Below are 19,825 nucleotides of genomic sequence, written 5' to 3'. Positions count from 1 at the left end.
ACACAAGATCTATTAACAGAAACCACAAATGTGAGGCTGGCTCCTGCTAATGGCTCCGTGCATTTGTATTTTTATTTTTCTTTTGGTTACTAAGTGTTGCCCATCCTTACACCCAAACATCATACTGATAATGTTCGTTGGAAGTCCTTGTAATCACAAGGTCTTCCAACGAAGACACAAAATCGCAGTTGGCCCCTGATTGTGAATCCGTTTGTTTGTTGATCCCTTTCTTGCAACCAAGTGTTGTCTATCCTTTGCACTTGGCTGTACCGTACTATTTATTTTTTGATTTTCATGGAATTATTTTCCAGCAACTTCATTGCATTAAACTTTCTAGCAAACATTTTAACGTATTTTAGCTACTTTGTTACACCCATGAAACTGTCATGAATGAAATACTTAATTCTAAAGGTTATGGTATTGCAGCTGAGTCGGACTACTTTTGAAGCTATAGATTACTATAAAAATGCTTGTATGAAGATAGGATAGTTTGTATGAATATTACCTGTCGAGATGTTTTGGCTAAGAAGCTTCTTCCATCGATTATTCGAAGGAGTTTTGAGCTAGAGGTTCGAGGGTATATATACATGCTGCTCCACTTGAATGGACCGATTTTAATCATTAATAACCTTTTCCTTATTTTCAGCAAGAAAAAAATTAAGCACTAGACTAAATGGGTTATTTTCTCAATACAATTCTTCTATTTTTTCCAATCACCAAAATTACACGATATTATTAGGTATACATATAGTTATTGGGACGCCAGTCAAATGAAACTGATGAATTATAATTCATTACACGACATCTAAAATCAATGAAGGCCGGTTCTTCTTGAATAATGTATTTTATTCTTGGCGACAGCAAATATATATTCGCTGAAGAAATTGAATTTCATAACAGTTATTTAATGGTTTTGTTTATTGCTCAATATACCATATTATGAAATAGTTGGGAAATTATCATTAAAGTGACAATATAAATAAAAATGAAATTGTGTTTGGAAGTATTCCAATAAAATGATTTCATTAAAGCTACAGGAAGCAGTTATAAAATAGTTTTATAAAGATTATACTTATCTCGCAGGGGAATGTTATAAAACTGTTACAAAACAATCAACTTTTTTAGGAAAATGGTTTTCATATGTCAGTTGCAAAAACGCTTCTGTGATAATTTTTTGACTATTCTATAACAGTTTTAAAATTTATTTTATAAACGTTTCTATGAAAAATTTATAAAACACTTTCATTGTCTACAACTGTACCGTGTTCACGGCTCATTCAATGAAATCCATCAGCATTTTGGGAGTAATTGTGACATACCAACATAATGAAACTGTAGCAGCATCATGAAACCTTCTTGTAATGGATTGAGACGATTGATTTTAGCATAATCTTGCTGCTGGGTGGACAAGAAGCATCTGCAAGACTATCCTTTATGAGAAACTTATATTTCCTCGTGGTATCAGCAGGAAAATCAGTTGTTTTTTGGCAGAAATTCACCAGATTCCACAGTGTAGGAACTTCGAGAGAAATGAATGCTTTGGAATTTCATTTCTTTTCTCCTTGGGCTATTATTTTCTTTGGTACTGGATCTTCAAGGGAAAACTATTCATGTTTTCTCCGTATTTCATCAGATGTTATATTTGGAATCGAAGAACGATTTTCCACTTCTTGTTCTACATGTATTTCATTATTCATGATCAGCATCAAATGTCTGAATTAGCTATTCAAACCAAAGAAATATCTGTGCGTTTCATTTCTTTTTTCCAACGACTGAAACCCCAATTTGTCTCGTACATGTTGTGAACATGCAAGACACCGAGTCTCTCCAACGCCTGCTGGATGTAGACATTCTCGCCCTGGCGTGCCTTTTCACAGTGTCTCCCAAGATTTATGGCGATGTAATGGGGCCAAGTGTTTCACAAGTCGCCCAGGCCATCACCATTTTGTCGCCCCGGAAAGGACTTCTTGTTGCTCGCTTGCTTTCTTGCCGGGCTGCATCGAATAAATTGGATTTTGGGGCACTGAGACTTCTTACAGGGAGGGAGTAGGCATATGGTTCACATACGAAAAAAATAAAGAAGCGCTTTATGGTGATTCTTCGGAAGACAATTTCAATGGGAAAGTTGAAAATCAAGCAATGTGAGCTCATAAGAAAATCTATGAGTTGATAGTGTTTGACGAATGATAAACAAGTGAGGTCGAAAAATGTCTGAGAGTATAGTGTGTTATAGGTGTGTTATTTGAACTTGAACTACTTTATATTTTGGACTTCGACGTGAGTCGTTTTTACTTCATGTATTATAAATCCTAGTAGTAGGGCTCTTATGATCGAGTATCACTTCAAGGATGTTAAATTCGGATACCATGATAGAAAGTCTGTTGAATTAGGGAAAGTTGCTCAGTTCAGAGCTTATTCAAACATTATTTTGAAATTCAAGAAATTTCAATCAGTTTCGGAGATATTCGAGAAGAACAAAGCTTCAACAATTATCTTCAGACGTTATCAAAATAGATATTGAAAAAAATTCTCAATGCCACTTTTCAAACTGTACCGGGCCGGAAAAAATAATCAACCCTTATAATCTAGCTTTTCAACAATGACTTCCATAAATCATCATGATGATTTGTGTTATGAATCAGAAAAAAGCTTGATTGGATAATATCTGGAATAGGCAACGTTTTCCCTCTTCAACAGACTTTGTATCTTCTACTGCCTTCCTTATCTAGGACACATAGATGACCAAAATGAAGTGATTCGTAAGTTCTACTATGAAGTTGCAGTTTTGTTTTATGTGAATTTCATATCGCATTGACGTGCATTGACAGAATTGAATTTATTTAAGAGGTGTGCGTTTGAAAACAACTTTCTCCTCTTGAAGTCATATGATTACATTATAAATTAGATATCAAAAGATGAATGGCTGCCTACTGAGAATCCAAATTATTTCAGATGTTATAGTCATGGGTGGAGTATATAGGCTCTGAAGTGAATTGAAAGTGAAATGCTGTGATTTGTCACCAAATATAAATTTATTTCGCATATTCAGGTAATGACATTCGTGTTTTTCCTGTTTGCATTCATAATTTACATCATTCCATAGTTAATTTGCTACTCATAAGATAAACCTAATTTTAACAACTCTTCCAAAACTCCCCATGCCGATCCTGTCCTTTTTTTTTTTGAAACGATTGTTTCGATTGACATACAAACAGAATGTGTGTTGCTGAGTTTTGACACTGACACAAAACGTCATACTGCAAAGAACCTACCATTTTCTTCACGATATGAGGAATATCACACCATTATTACCCTCATACATACAAAAGAGACCTAAATCGTTTATCTGGACCTAGCTAATAATTGCCAATTTTATATTCTGCGTTTTTACGCAAGGTTGACGACCAAATACAACAAATCGCATTTTTTCAGAAATGTTAACCCCCGCTCCAATTCAATACATCGCTTTCTCATAATTGTTTGAAATATGTTGTTTTTTTCGTTAACCAGCTATCGAAGCCCTACGAACAACAACCCTCAGAAGTCGAAACTTGTACGATTAAAGGACTGACGAGGTCTTACATTTCAACGTGTGATTCCTAACAAACGGAATATTACTCAAAACGCAAACTGATCTCCTGTCTTTGCATAAATACGCCGTAGGGAAGCAGAATCCAAGAAAACCTATAGAGAGGGAGAAGAGATCTCCTGATCTAGTATGAATCAAATGTAACTCACTCGTTTCACAAACTTAGACTGAGATTACAGGCCTTTTGTATCAACAAACTTTGCATCGTGAAAGAAACCGAAAAAAACTGATAATGTCTCATATCAATTTTTTCTTATTCTATTCTTTTTGTTTCATCGTGTTGTGGTACAATGTTGATGAATTTTAAATAATGCAACCTATTCATACATACTTTTCCTTTGACTTTTAAATTTCTGTTTTTTATTGGGGGGGGGGAAGTTGGAATCGAATAAATTTCTCAACCTATTATTGATTTGAAAATTCATACCGAATAATGATTAAGAAAAGAATTTTTTGCTATTAATAATTCGAGTTGATACGATTGTTGATGTTCAAATTCCCTTAATTTTTTTTATCTGAAACAACTCAATAAATTACAAACATAGGCTTAAATACAGAAATAGGGCTGCATTATGCAGCCATCAATTTTCATAACTACTCAACTGTATTGGTTATGGGAGGTTGTAGCAGAAATACTTTCAAAAAACGTATCATTGATATACTTTGCAACTTTGAGACTTGAACACTGGGTGAATTTAAAAAAAATCGAATTCAAATTCATTTTTTCCAAGTTGTATATTGAGTGTGATCCATATCTATATACACACAAGTTTCACTGAAATGCATTATCAATTGCTTGAGGAAGCTATTGTATAGCGAAACACGTGTCGCGGTTTTCGTAAAACTCTTTATAGTGAAAATCATACAATAAACTGTATTTATTAGTTCTGATATGGTTTCTGTTATTTCTGTAATGATTCAAATCGAGTTTTTTACTGGCAAAAACAAACTAGAGAATGACGAATAGTTCTTGCCCCAAAATGCAAACCGAGAAACAAAACAGAGTAATAGTATCATATGGATAGGAGATTTTTGAGAATTCGTTTCCAGAAAATTCCCCAAAAGCCAGTCCACCTCTGTTTGCATCCTTTCTTGTTCTTTTCTTTATAAGCGCGAGACGAGATCTGGCACTGTTTTACGACATTATTACCTGTGATTGTTATGTTTAAGGAGATTTATTTTTGTGGGAGAAGACGTTATGGGCTTTTTATTTTATTTGTATGGCGCTGCTGGGATGGGATGCTTATCGGCACGGAAATGACATGAGTAAATAAAGTCGACTCAATTTGGAAATTGGGTTATTTCTGCTTGTCGGATGGATGCTGGATAACAGACAAATTGCTACAAAGGTAAAGAATTGCTATAGTTATTACTTGTGTTGAGAGTTGATTATTATATACTTTTCGGTTTATATAATATCGAAACAAGATCAAGTCAGTTTCGTTCCTGCGTGAAGAAGACAAAAATTTTAAACTTCTGATCAAGTCTCCTGTCAAAAGTGATAGGAGAAGTGTGATAATGCTCTCCAATTGTCGGTTTTGACACGTTAATTGTAATTTATACGTCACTTGTCAGTCCTGATGCGTAGACTGTCAGTTTTTCACAACCACAGTTTCAGAAAATAATACAAAATAGGTAAAGACGTGACTTGGTAGAAGGCACCTGTTTTGAACTGCATCGTACCAATACCAACACCGTGAATTCCAACACCAGTTTCTTCATGAGCTATATTTTGATATGAATGAGGCCAATTATATGGGCTGAAATTTCGTAGATGGTGCTACTAGTACTGAATCAATATAATTTTCAGTTAACTCTAACCTTCAAAAGACAGGTGTACAAATTTCACAGCTTTCGGACTATCAGTTTGCGTGATAGAACATTTTGAGTAAAAGGGAATTTCGTGTGTTGATAAAGCATTGCCTTTTGGTGAAAATAAAAACTGTTGAAGCCAATACTTAGCTTGATAAACATTATTCGGACTTCGCACCTGAAAAATCAACCGATAAGTAGTTGTTTCATGAGTTACAACGAGGAGAAATGAGCACTATGGACGATGCACCCAGTGGACGCCCCAAATAGGCTGTTAACGACGAAAACAGAAAAAAGGCCACAATATAATTTTTGATCACCTCAAAGTATACTTAATCAAAATATCTGAGGCTCTGAAGATAGCAAAAATACGTTTTAGACATAGACATGTTAGACGTGATAGACGTGATGAATATTTGAGAATCTGAAAGTTCTGTTCAGAGTGGGTGCCACGTCAGCTCACAATCAACCAAAAACAGCAACAAATTGATGATTCTGAGCGGTGCACCAAGTGCACAAGATGTTACACCATACAAAACACGAATTTATGTGTTGATATGTGACAATGCATGGAACATAGATTCATCATTTCACACCAGAAGTGCTGTTTCATCAAGACAATGCATCGTATCACATTGAATTTGGCTTCAAATTGCTTCCGCATCCACCGTATTTTCCAGATCTGACCCCCAGTGACTTTTTTATATTCTCAGATGAAAGACAAATCGCTATTGTCGGTAAAAAACCCTAAGAAGGCAACTATATTTGATGATGAAATCAAATTTTATTGAAAAAAAAAAATTAAGGTTAGTCTACGAAATTTTCAGCACAACTGTTGTCTTGATAATTCGAGTATCTTATTTGTTAGTAATTTCTTGGAAGAATATGAACTGCAGAAATTTTTCCATAAAAATATTGATTATGAAAATTATAGTTTTTTGAAAACGAATTGAAAACCAGTTATCAAAAAATATTTACAACTGAGAAAGCGTTATACTATTTTCTACCTACCAGATCTTCTATTACACTTCCAATTTCTCGAAATTATGTCATAGAGGATCCAAGGTAGATGACTACTCGAAGAAATCCTCTCAAGGAGTGTGTAGATTAGGATTCAAACACTGTCATGAGTGATTGTAGGAAGTTGTATAATTTCCAACGATAAAACACTTTGGTTATGTGAAAATAGGACAACAAAATAAATCGAGCTCTAGCTCTATATTTCAACGTTATTCAAACAAATAGCCAGGGGTAACCGATATCGTTATATCAAGTAAGAAGATCCCTCAAGGTATCGATACCAAAAGTTCACAAAAGAAAGTATATAATAGGAGGACAAAATATTTGTGGTAGAAAAAAAATCTCGATTTAGTTTTAGCCAAGTACAGTATGAATAACGATACAGCTCACTTGTGATGGTTATTGTGTTTTCCACCCTGGGTACAGCTTCGTAGAAGAATGTTACCTTGTTGAGAGTGATAGCGAAGAAGGGTAGGCCTAGGCGTTCCAATGAAGCATTTAAAATACTCGCTACGTAATCACTTCGACTGAATGGCCGAATTGGGGAGTGATTATGCTCCTGGATGAACTTATTTTCCAACCAATGATCCAGGATTGTGTGATGAATACTACCCCGGGCTATCTTCAACTAGATATTCGACTCTTATTTTCAATGGTAGGTAAAACCAAGCTGAACTGAACCGTTACGTAAGGTAGGGTAGTTGATAAGCCCAAGTAACGTAAAATAACCAGTAGAAAAAAAGATCCAAAAAAGAACATATACATGAACAGTTTGACAGGGTTCACCTAAATTTGAATGTAATACATGCCAAGGCAAATAAAACCTACCTCGATGATGGGTGGCCTTGAGTAGTAATTATTCAATGGGAATTTAGTAAACTTGTGTAATTTGAGAATAAATCTTCTTGAAATAGTCAGAGGATCTTCCTTTGACTAACTTTTCTACAATAATTACAAGAGTTTCAAAGAAAAATCCGCAAACAAGCGACACACGTCTTTTCAATCCTTCTAGAACACCAAATAAACGATCATTCTCCTCAACTCTCCTCTTTTCCATATTTAACAAAAAACCCTGCTTGTTTTAAACTTTTTTCATTAGTGTCGTTCTGTATATTTTAGGTTGAGAACCCTTATATTCATAATGAAGTGACCGGGTAGTTCTAATAAACCTTCAGATGACAAGCAGAAGTGAGTTTATGTTATTTCATTATGAATTCCCAAAATGATGAAAATAATTAGTAAACGGTCATTATTTTGGCTATCTACTCGAAAGCAGATCAACATACCTGACGATGAACCCTACCCGTACTATCGACCTCGCTGAATTCGTCTTTGGGAAGTATTGAACGAAAAATGGTTATAACATTCCTAGTTAATGGATCTGCTCTGAATATACATAGATGTGGCAGATGCCAGATGTGGCAGTCTCCCGGATTTCGAGGTTGACCTTCGTTGAGCTTGGTTGAGAGTTCAAGTGTACCGTCAGACTGATTTGTAGGATATATATGGTTGTATTTGTGCCATCCTTCACGGGGATTATTTTTACAAGTCAGGATTGTATAGTGGAAGACTGATTGGTCATTTTGGTGTGGATATTTGCAGTCTGAAACTTAAACTCTTTTGAGGATTTGTGGTGGTTACCGAACTCATTGTACCAGGTGGAAGGATTTCCGAAATCAGATTCATAAGAAACAGAAGGCCCTTAGTCATTCATCAAGTCCCAGTAGGACTTCCGTGCAGAGCACCGCACACGAAGAAAACGTATAGAAAACCCCTTGGCCGGGGGTTTTATTTTTTTGGGGTCCTATTTGGTGATCCATTATTGGTCCATCTTGTTGTGACCTACAGGGTGATCTATCTTGGTGGTGCTACAGGGTGATCTATCTTTGCAGTGCTACAGCGTGATCCATCTCCGCTGTACTACAGGGTGATCCACCTCCGTCAAACTACGGGGTAGCTCAACCCCATATACCGGGTGGCCCAAAAGGAGCACGCAAGTTATAATTGATTTATTTGAATATTTGTGTGATATTGAGTTATTTGAATAATTGTTTGCCCTTTTGTTTATTGTTACCTGTTTAAATAATTGTTTGCCCTTTTGTTCATTGTTACCTGTTTGATATAGTGATTGCCTTTCTGGCTGAATTCACCGCTAGTTGACAATGTGTTTGGTTTCATTTGTAAAACGCAAATTGAGGTGTTTTCTTCCTTATACAATTGTTTGTTAACACCGATGCGCCTACGCCTAAACTCACGCGACGCAAACGAGATTGTCTTACCTTCCAATACTAGTATTTACGATTTCATCTACTCAATGTTCGTGGTAGTTTTACTTGACATATTGTAGTTTCTTTTAAGCGTCGTTACTACCAAAATGTATGGCTGATTGAATTTGCGGTTATATACACCGCGCTCAAGGACCTCTATATGAATATCGCGTAGTAGTTGAATATCACATTATTGTTTTAGAAGCGTTGTCGGTTAATCCATATAAGTTGTGATTACTGAATAAATCATATTGGGGATCTTTATCTTCTATTTCCAATATTAATTGGTAAGTTATTGATATTGTAAGTTACTTAGGGTATCTGGAGGATTAAATTTACCTGGCGCCCATGAAGATCTATTTGAAATTTGGTAAGTTGGTTAACCCACTCCCGTCTCCACTGTTTAGCTTAGCCGCGGATACCCATCTGTCTTATTTGTTACCGACAGATGATTTAGTCTCCTCTTGTGGTTTGTGAGGTGACAATAGTTTATAAAAGGTGGAAGTTGAATAATGAAGTTCAGTGAGTAGAAATAAAGAATCTGTATCCTTTCTCTTATTTTCAGTTCCTCAACCTCTGGAGCTAACATATCCCGTAACAAAAGTTTTGGGTAGAAGTTGCGCCGGAAAGACAAATTTACAATAGAAAATTTCATGATGATCAAATAGATTCAGATACTTTTTTCATTGCTATATTGTATGTCTAAAAATATAATGAACTGTAATGTTATTATTTCAAAAAAGGTGACTTATACGAATTAAGTTTCTTCACTTTCCTGTATACGTCTTTTTGTGCAAACGATGAAGACTCATTCTTTAGTATTCTTGTTTATCTCATGATTTGAATACCGGATATTCCAGAAACTATAACTTTCTCGATTTCGTGAAAACAAATTTAGAAACTAACTACTAGTATTCCTGAACGTATCTATTTAATACTCATTGCTCAATTTGTCTCAAACTCCGTATATTATTCGCACTTTACCAATTAACTCGCAATTAACCGAATTTTTTGGTCTCAGTTTTTTGATCCATTTATCTTTTCTTCGATTTCAGATATGGTTAACATTTTTTCAGATAATGGAATGGAACAGTCAATTATTGCCACTTGGAAGCTTAGAATATGCGAAAAAACAACCTCAGTTGAAGAATAAAATGAGTTATTGTAAAATTTCAAAGTATCTCTCCTCGAAATATGGAACAATTCAACCATATCAACCCACATTTTCTCTGTTGATTTCGAAAATGAAACGACAACCAAGAGAAAACACGAAAGTGGGAAAAGAACACTCAATCATAAAGTGACAAAATTCTCACTCACATAATCATCCTACCGCTTTTCATAACAACACTGCGGTTTACTAACTGTTTTCCTCTTCCTTCCTTTCTGGAATCAGGAAATTAGAAGTCTTCCAGTGTCGGCAAACGCCCCTCAAAAAACCGACACACAAAGGTTGTTACATCTAGCATCATCAAAGTGTTAGTTATAGCCGGAAGAACGAGCAACAAGCGGCGCTTCTTTGAAACCACATAATATATAGAGCATGTTGCCAAGTCAAAGATTCTAGAGTTATTTGTTCACAGAAAAATAGGGGGTTGGTCAGTGTTGAGAAAAATGAAACGAGTGTATGAAAACAGGCTCATGTGTTAGATGAAATTGAAAATAATGTACAAATAACATTCCAAAAATTATGTTTTGGATAACAGTTTGGTCGAAAGCCGGTGAGACTTTTTGATCATCCACTGACTACCCATCAGGATTCATTGTAGCTCACACTTGATTGAAATCGATCAAATAAATCCAGCCTCTTGACAAAGCCGATAACTTCATTTGATAAGTGACTTTTTATATTAGCCATCAACATTGGAACACTACAAAATACTTGAAATCTAGTCCTGGGTGGGCTTCGTTAAGAAGCTGGGTTCATTTGGTCGAGTGTGAAGGGGTGTGAGCCACAATGAACCCTTGCGGGTTGCAGTGGTGAACAGAAAAAGTTTGTGCTCTGATACCAGGGCCTGAATGCCCTTGTGAAGAACAATCGAGGCCAAGGTCAATAGAAGATGGTACCTTTTCTCAATCTACTGAAGAGATGATCGATTGTCAGTCTGTGACTACTTTCATCAGATGGGAAACCAACACGAATGTGTGTTTTGGGAGGCGGATTCACTGATTTGTATGCAGAATACTATCTGCTACCTCGTTTGAGCTCAAGCGTTTGCTGACTTACTCAGAAAAACAATTATTTTCAGGCGTTATGCATATTCTGCTCAGGATGCTCAAAAATTTGGTGAAAGGCAGATTCATAACATATTCTGCACCCACTAGCCTTCTAGGTTTGTTAACAAGAACAAGAGTTGGAGAACTGAGAAGTTCCTGCTCTGGATCAGATTCTACTGGGAGGGAAGTTATGGTCATTTAGTCGATGGTTGTTTTCTCTATCAGCTCAAGGTTGGATTCTCTGGTCCTTTCATGATCCATAAAAGATCTAATGAGTAGCTGAGAGAGATCAACTACGCAAAAGCTCAGCATTACCGTGACAAAGCTTCCTATGATGAAAGGGCACCTGATATTTTGAAGGTTCTGTTAGTGATATTGAACGGGCTCAGAGTTATACATATTTTCGGCGGGAATACGCACTCAGGATGTGCATCATTGGGGAAGACTCTTACCTAGACTGGTAACACCTCATCCGGAATGGGTATTCAAATACACCTTGCTCTTCTTTTTTCATTGAGTAAACTTTTCATACACTCATTGAAGAAATTCATTCAGGGCAGCCCTTCATTATTTCATCTTTCGAACATTTTTGTTGGTATTGAGTCCCTTGTTTGATGAGTACAATAGCTTTGATCTGGACTTACTTTATTAACAGTTTATTTGTATTTTGGAATCATCACTGAACAGTATGACAAGTGAAACCGATGAAGTTTTGAAGTATGATTAATAATTTTGGTCTACTAAAAATGTCTTTCTCAAAAATCTTTTTGATGGAGAGGTGAAAAAGAGAGCTTCGCGTGTATTACCCGGAAAAAGAATAAAAATCAAATATTTTTGTTTCCATTCAACTACACTGAGTATTATTCTCAATAGTGTATCATAATTGACAAGTATTAGTGTGAATACATTTGTGTCATACGCACTCGTTAGTGGTTTACTGGCAACTGAGTGGATCTACCTGTCAGAAAAGCTATCATTTAGCCATTGTCGGACTGAAAGAAAGTAGTGTGGTAGAGCTCCATGAGTATGGTACAGCGTAAATGAGGTTTATTTGCGAAATCAGACCCTCTTTACCACCGTATCAAATCTAACTAATCCAAAATAATTTTCAAATATGCTCACCTACAAATATAAAGTATTTGGGAGTTATTATAGATTATCACTCAAGATGGAATTTTCATATAAACTATTCAGTGAAAAAATTAAGAAGTATCCTATTTCAGTTCCGGCAACTCAAAGACATCATGGATCACAAGAAGAAAAAAACATATATTTCAGCATTGTGCAAAGCCACACAATATATTGCATTATTGGATGGGGAGAAGTGTCCCAAAATCCACTTGTACCAGAGAAAACATAAAAATGATGCCGAATCAACCACCAAGATACAACAGTGACGAATTATATAAAGAATCAGAAATATTCGATGTGAGGCAACTGTTTTTCAAAACCCTTGCATTGCATTAATATAAAGAAAACGCAATACTCACCAGTCCCAACCATACATATACTACAAGACACAAAAACAAATACATAGTAGCATTAGCATTTAAAAGACTCCGACAGAGATCTCATACATTTTTCAATTCAATTCCTCACCAGAAGATGTACAAAATTGTGAATCTACCAAGCACATGAAAAATGCACTCGAAAAATTTATTACTAGGCCTCATTGTAAAAACATTGGAAGAATATTCGACCAAAATAATTAAGTACGAATTACATGTCATTATACACCCCAAATCCTTTTTATTCCCTGATTTCAATATGTATATATTTATTTTCAACGTGATCCATTTAAATGATTTTTATCTTGTACACCATATCAATGGCTCTGTCATCACAAAAATATAAATACCTACCTTTTGATTTTTTTACATCACAGTAAACTTATATTTCCATGTAACACAATCATTATTTTGTAAATGTTGAATATTCCATATGTACTTATTTTAGAAACCTTTTTTCCATTTCAGTGTTCCAATAAGGAGAAAGTGTTGAATCAAATTGCGTTTCGCCATGTACAAACAGTTTTTGCTATTTCTGTGCCTTTTTTAATGTATATTTTCTGAATGTATATTCTCGTTTCTTGTAATTGTTTATTAATTATGTGTGTAGGTATGTGAGTAGATGAATGCGCATATCACCAAATTAGATATTCATATTTGGAGTTATTTCATCTGCCTACATCACCTCAATCATATACACTATTTTGTACTTTTTTCTTAGTGGATAAACATTATTATTATTATTATTATAATTTTCACCGTAGTGTGCGCTGGTCAGGCGCTATCCCCCGAAGCATCGATACATTCGGCAGGGCGCACCAGCATTATCAACCAATGACCACACCACACACACACACACACCGAGGAGTAAGTGAACATTGGGTCCGGGAATCATGTGCCCTGAGCAAGTGTAGTGAGCCAAGAATTACAGCCTCCTGGACTCCAATAATCAGAACAACCATCTTGACAGAGTGATCTGAATAGAGTCTGCGGAGTTCGAAGAGAAAAATCTCGATATCTTATCCGTTTTTCCTCCTCTCTTCTGACGATATTTGTCTCGCCAGGAGCTGAAAACTCCACGACAAATATCGTTTTGCTCTGGTGGTCGAGAAGGACTACATCAGGCTTATTAGCTTGTATGAGCCTGAGGGTGGGGAACGAGTATTTCCAATAAATTCGGCACTTCCCGTTCCCCATAACGGATTCAATATCCCCCGGAGCGTAGGGCATCACCGGTGTTTCGTCAATACCATAATAGTGCCGTAGATGGTAATATAGCACTCTCAGGGCCGCGTTATGTCGATGGATATAGGCCGAGACCGCATATGCTGGACATGCTGATAGCAAGTGCATTAGGGTCTCGGGCGCCTTACGGCAGGCCCTATACCTTGTGTCAGGAACCTCTATACCCATCACGCGACTACGGTATACTAAGGTGTTGACGACACCATCCTGGCAAGCCGACTTCAGCCCACTCGACCTGAGGAAAGCGAACGTCAGGCGCTTTTATAAGCCAAGGTCTCATTATTATTATTATTATTTTTCACCGTAGTGTGCGATGGTCAGGCCCTATCCCCCGAAGCCCCGATACTTTCGGGGGCGCCAGCATTATCAACCTATGACAACTTCCCACATCGTGGGATAAGTGATCATTGGGTCCGAGAATCATGTGCCCTGAGCAAGCGCAGTGAGCCAAAAATGACAGCCTTCTGCATCTGTGCGGCTAAGATTTCTGCCCTAGTGCGGCAAGCCCGTATGATTTTAAGATTCGAGAGTAGAGAGGGCATCATTCCACCAAGGACTCCAACAATCAGAACAATCATCTTGACAGAGTGATCTGGATATCTCGATATTTCATCCGTTTTTCCTCCTCTTTTCGGACGTCATTCGTCTCGCCAGGAGCTGAGGTTAGGCTGAGTTGAGGTTAAGTGGAAGAGCAATTGAATGATGACTTGTCATTATGTAAATTGAACTTCGCCTTTTGTCTTCTTATAATAAATGAACTGTACATGATTAATTTGATTTGAATGTATTAGAAGATAATAAAGACGATATTATTATTATTATTAAAATTCCATGACAAATATCGTCTTGCTCTGGTGGTCGAGAAGGACTACATCAGGCTTATGAGCTTGTATGAGCCTGAGGGTGGGGAACGAATAGTTCCAATAAATTTGGCACTTCTCGTTCCCCACAACGGATTCAATATCCCCCGAAGCCAGGGGCCGCGTTATTTCGATGGATATAGGCCGGGACCGCATATGCTTGACATGCTAATAGCAAGTGCATTAGGGTTTCGGGCGCCTCGCGACAGGCCCTGCACCTTGTGTCAGGAATCTCCATACCCATCACACGACTGCGGTAGACTAAGGTGTTGAAGACACCATCCTGGCGAACCATGATGAACCCCTCAGTTTCCGACTTCAGCCCACTCGACCTGAGGAAAGCGAAAATCAGGCGCTTTGATAAGCCAAGTTATTCAATGTTATTGAAGAAGACCCCATACATTGGCTAATTCTTGTGTTTCCGCAGAAGTGAGGTGATCTCTGTGGCTTTTATATGAGCTTTTTCCTGAACGGGTTTCAACTCGGTGACAGAGTTGTGGTCACCTCGTTCAGTGTCCTGCTCTCTCACGGTCACGGACCATGCAGAGAAGGGGATCCAAACTCCTGACGACTTTGCAGTCTATATCCAGTACCTTTCTGTCATGTAGACACTCCAAACTCAAAAGTCCATGGCCTCCCTGTTGTCGAGGGAAGTACAACCGTGGGACGGACCATTTGGGATGGAAACTCCTATAGAGATGCATCATTTTTCGGGTATTTACGTCGAGTTGATGCAGCTCATCCCGAGTCCACTCCACTACTCCAAACGAGTATAGTAAAATTGGAACGGCAAGCATATTTGTTCTTCCCCGGCAGTTCCGATGACCAGATCGGTCGAAGTTTATTATTATTATTATGATTATTATTATTATTATTTCATATGCATTGTCTAAATTACATAAATAATGTTATTCTTTTTTAAATAAATTTATTTCAAATATCATTAAAACAGAATCAAAAAGAATCATCCAAACAGGGGCTGTTTCTGAGGACTAAAGAATCTGTTGTTTCGACTCTTTCTTCTGTAAAAATATTCCATCGTACCCAGGAACAACAAAGTGCCAATCAAGATCGGTATCCACAATCCTCAATTTCATTATGAAATACAGATTTGTGAGAAAAATTACCTTTTCCCAGACGGCAACACTGTCGCAATTTGTATACTCTTGTGAAATTCGTTTGTGTTCCACCATTTCACTTCTCTCCTACGAGACCCTGGTTCTGGCTAATATACTTCTACGGCTATAAATATGAGCGAAATGAGTCGGAATAATTTTATTTTGCTCGCAACACGTACAACAGAATGAGATTGGGGAGAATTCCTTTTTGGATTTTATGTTTTTTACCGCCGCTTGTGAGAAATGTTTCTGTCGAGATTGCCGAGCAGAGACCGCTAATTTCGAGTGATAAGTCTCTAGGAAATATGCTTCAACTCGAAGAACTTCCTGGGAATTTACAGGAAGTGATAAAGTGATAATCTTGTACCATACGGTACAAGATTATTGTCGTTCCACGTTTTCAGTCGATAATAATACTTTATTCACATAAACTAGAGCGGAAAGTATAGAAGAAACAAACTGAACGAAGATCGTGGGTAGGTTATGCGATTTTTACACTGGATAAAAATATCGAACGAAGAATTCGTCCTTACCCTTGCAATGCAAATGGAATTTTGTGTGTTGAAGCTCTGATAATGTAATATGGGACTTACGATGAATCGACTTTATCAAAAACACTTGCGTATGAGTGGTACAGTGTTTTTTAAAACGATCCAGATGTGGTAGAAGATTGGCCTTGCTCTGGTCGGCCATCAACATTCTCAACTGAAATCAACGTCACTGAAGTGAAGAAAATGGTAACCTTCATCGTCAAACAGGTCTACACTGTTGTTAGATTCATCATGTGAAGAGATTTGGACTGCGTCTGTTCGGAAGGTGGTGAAGGGGGAGAGTCCACCCCACAAAATTCTATATCATAAAACGAACGTATATATCCCAAATATTCATAGAATATTCTTGGAATATGAATATGCCTTTGGAATATTCATAGAATATGCTTGAAAAAATATGGCAGGATTATTCCCGAAAGAATGTGCATAGAATGTCTATAAATGGATTATTCTCTCGTGAATATTCTAAGAATATTGTCGATCGAATATACCATATGGAATATTTTTAGAATATATTCCCAGGATATATTTCGAAATATTATATATGGTGTATTACTGGAATTTTGAATTATCTTATGATATTCGTATTCAACGTATTCAAATAATTCGATATTATTAAAAACAAAAATTTGTGAAGAATTCAATTGAATGCATAACCTAATGTAAATTACCCTTATAGTGTTAACCAGTTTTTGAACCCATCGAGAAGATTCTGATGAAATGCTCCAACCATTGGAAACGACAAAAATTTGAATGGTCCAATAAATGAATCAATTGCATTAATAAATCGGTTTATTCCCGTCCTATTTTTCTTTTTGTATTTGAAATTATTCAATTACAAAGCGACAAATCCTGGCAACAGAGAAATGGGGAAGTGAAGTATTGGAGTGAACGTTTCTCATTGGTCAATTGAAGTGTAGCGCGCGACAGTCGAAGCTCTGTGAAAGCGGCTGCCCCTTAACGCTTGACAGCTTCGCTTTGAAATTAACAATTGGTTCAACATAACGGTTGGCATTGGTGTTATAATCAAAGTATCATTTTCTCATATTTAGTGTACCATTTATAGTTTGAGATCGTCCAATTTGCAGTAGAGCGAATAGGTTGCTTTTGCATATTCAAACAGTAGAGTTACATATTCAAAAAAAAGTAAGGAAAAGACAATAGTTTCGAAAATAAAGTCATGGTGCTTAACCAACTATACCTCATTTAAGGCACGAGGAGAGTTGGTGTATGGGATTTGTTGGTATGACTAAGTACATGTTTGAACGAGAGTGATTTCAGTTGTGTATCTTCAGTAGAGAAAAGTGAGTGAATGACACATTCTTTTATATTATTTGTTTTCATAATTTCTATCATTTTTTTTCGAAATAATATCAATATGACCTGGCCAAGAAACTGACAACGTAATGATTACTTTTCACCAACGGGAATGCAAGTTGCTCTGCAGGTCATAAAAAGTTGTAAATTTTCATGAGGAACCCATGAGAAAAATATCTTAAAAACTAATCAATACAGTGTATTGTATGATTTTCACTATAAAAGGGTTTTACAAAAACCACGACACGTGTTTCGCTATACAATAGCTTCCTCAAGCATAAACTAATAATATACATACAATAAACTGTATTGATTAGTTTTTTAATATGGATTTTCATCAATTATCGGCCAGTTCTATTCAATTAGAAAAATATCTATTTGATTTTTATTCCAATTTTATTTTGCCACTTTCAAATAGTGATAGTGCGTTTCAGGTATCAAAGATGAAAGACTGGCTGATGCATTGTTGGACAAAAATCAGAAAAACTCTTCTGGTGAGCAAAGTTTGGATAACTTTAAGAAAAGGAATTCATTGAAGAAACCAGCATACCACTCATTCAAGAAACCTATATCTCTCTCATTTATTCATGTAATAATTTTTTTTTTCAATGAAATGATATATTCATTATTTTTCAATTAGTGCTGATGAATTCACAGAATTGTTATTTAAGTATAATTTTTTTGGAGAGTAGAAACATCTAAATTCATATACATTTCTAATATTTGTCACATGAAAATATTCAGGAATATTTTATTCAGTGAGTAAATACCTCGAATTAGATTTTTTATTTTCAATATTGGTAGTGTTTCTGGTTGAATATTTCAGTGTGTATTGTTTTTGGAATAAATTTGTTTATGAATATTATGTCTTATTACTTCTGTGGATCTCGCATCAAAATGCAACTATTTGCCTAATTGCATATTCTTGAAAAATTTCAAATATTCCTAGAATATTCATAAAATATATTAGAAGAATATTCTATGATGATTCCCTTTTTCATTCCCACAATAAACTTAGAATATCCCCAATATTTTATGAATATTTCTCGGGTACTATTCCTGGAAAATTCTCAATAAAATAAACCTTACATATTCTGAGAATATTTCAAGATATTCCAAGAATATTCCCCAGGAATATGTATCAATAGTTTGCCAGAATCACGTCCAGGGAATATTCTCCAGAAGTTAGGAATCACACGTTAAAAAGTAAGACCTCGTTAGTCCTTAGCTCGCACAAGTTTCTCAACTTCTGAGAGTTGTCGTTCGTATAGGGGCGACAGCTGATTAACGGAAAAACAGATTTTGAAACAGAAACAGATTTTATATATATCCATGGCATATTCATAGCATAATATAATATCCTTAAATGTATATTCATAAAATATTCCTGGAATATATATTACTATGTGGGACTCGCATCTCCAATGAAGATTTCAATGTTTGACAAAGTGTTAGAATAACAATAGGTTATGAAAGATCATTCAATGAACATACCGATCAGATTTTTAAAAAGCTATGCCTGTTAAGTGATGTTGGAATTGGCTTCAGCTATAATAAATCCTACAGGATTATAGTGAAGTGTCAATTAGATCCACTTACTTTGAACACAACCCCACTCAACCAGCAACATAATTCCAAACTTTGGTGAATAACAAACGTGATGGAAGATCTTATATCATTAATTATTGAGTATCAATAATTCTTATTCCGCTAAGTAAATTCATAAAACAAACAATATACCAAACAATAAAAACAAAACTTCGGTTTCGAATAGATCGGAAGTATATAGACTTGTGGCCATTGCCCAAAACTGTATATTGGCCAAAGAGGGAGAGCATTTTTCCTAAGAAATGAAGAGCATAGAAGTGGTTTTGTGAATAGAAAGACCAATTCCACATTTGCAAACCACCTTTAGCGGAAGGAGTTCAATCATGAATACGATGTATTACATTTAGAAGAGAAAAGTTTGAAACTCAATCTTCTAGAATGTTTAGAAATTAATAGATTCATGAATTGGGGTAATTTACTGAATGATAAATGAGAATTGAATAACTCCCCCTTACTAAGTATTTTTTCCAAATGTGGAAACTGGGACATAAGCTCTGATAATTTAATTCATTACAAACTAAGGTAAGAGTCAGGCACTTGAAATGTAGGTACTTGAAATTGTAGAATAAGGTATGCTGAGCATTGAATACGTAAAATTAGTTAGTGAAGACACGTCCAAAGAAGCCATTGTATGGCGATATACGTGTTGGGTTTTTGTAAAATCGTTGAGTGAAAATCTCGCAATGAAGTGTTTTAAATACATTAGTTATGGA

General features: G+C 36.1%; 1 protein-coding gene across 1 annotated transcript in view; it reads right to left on the bottom strand.

Annotated features, from left to right (window-relative positions):
* The window catches only part of LOC111517914 (uncharacterized), a 1,107,665-nt gene that overhangs the window by 527,514 nt on the left and 560,326 nt on the right, over positions 1–19,825 (bottom strand). The gene's annotated exons all lie outside the window — the stretch shown is intronic.

This window comes from Leptinotarsa decemlineata, unplaced genomic scaffold, assembly GCF_025532065.1.
Source record: "Leptinotarsa decemlineata unplaced genomic scaffold, Ldec_3_MD MMD2_tig00001064_RagTag_RagTag, whole genome shotgun sequence".
Lineage (NCBI taxonomy): Eukaryota > Metazoa > Arthropoda > Insecta > Coleoptera > Chrysomelidae > Leptinotarsa > Leptinotarsa decemlineata.
This window is presented reverse-complemented; position numbering and strand designations above follow the sequence as displayed.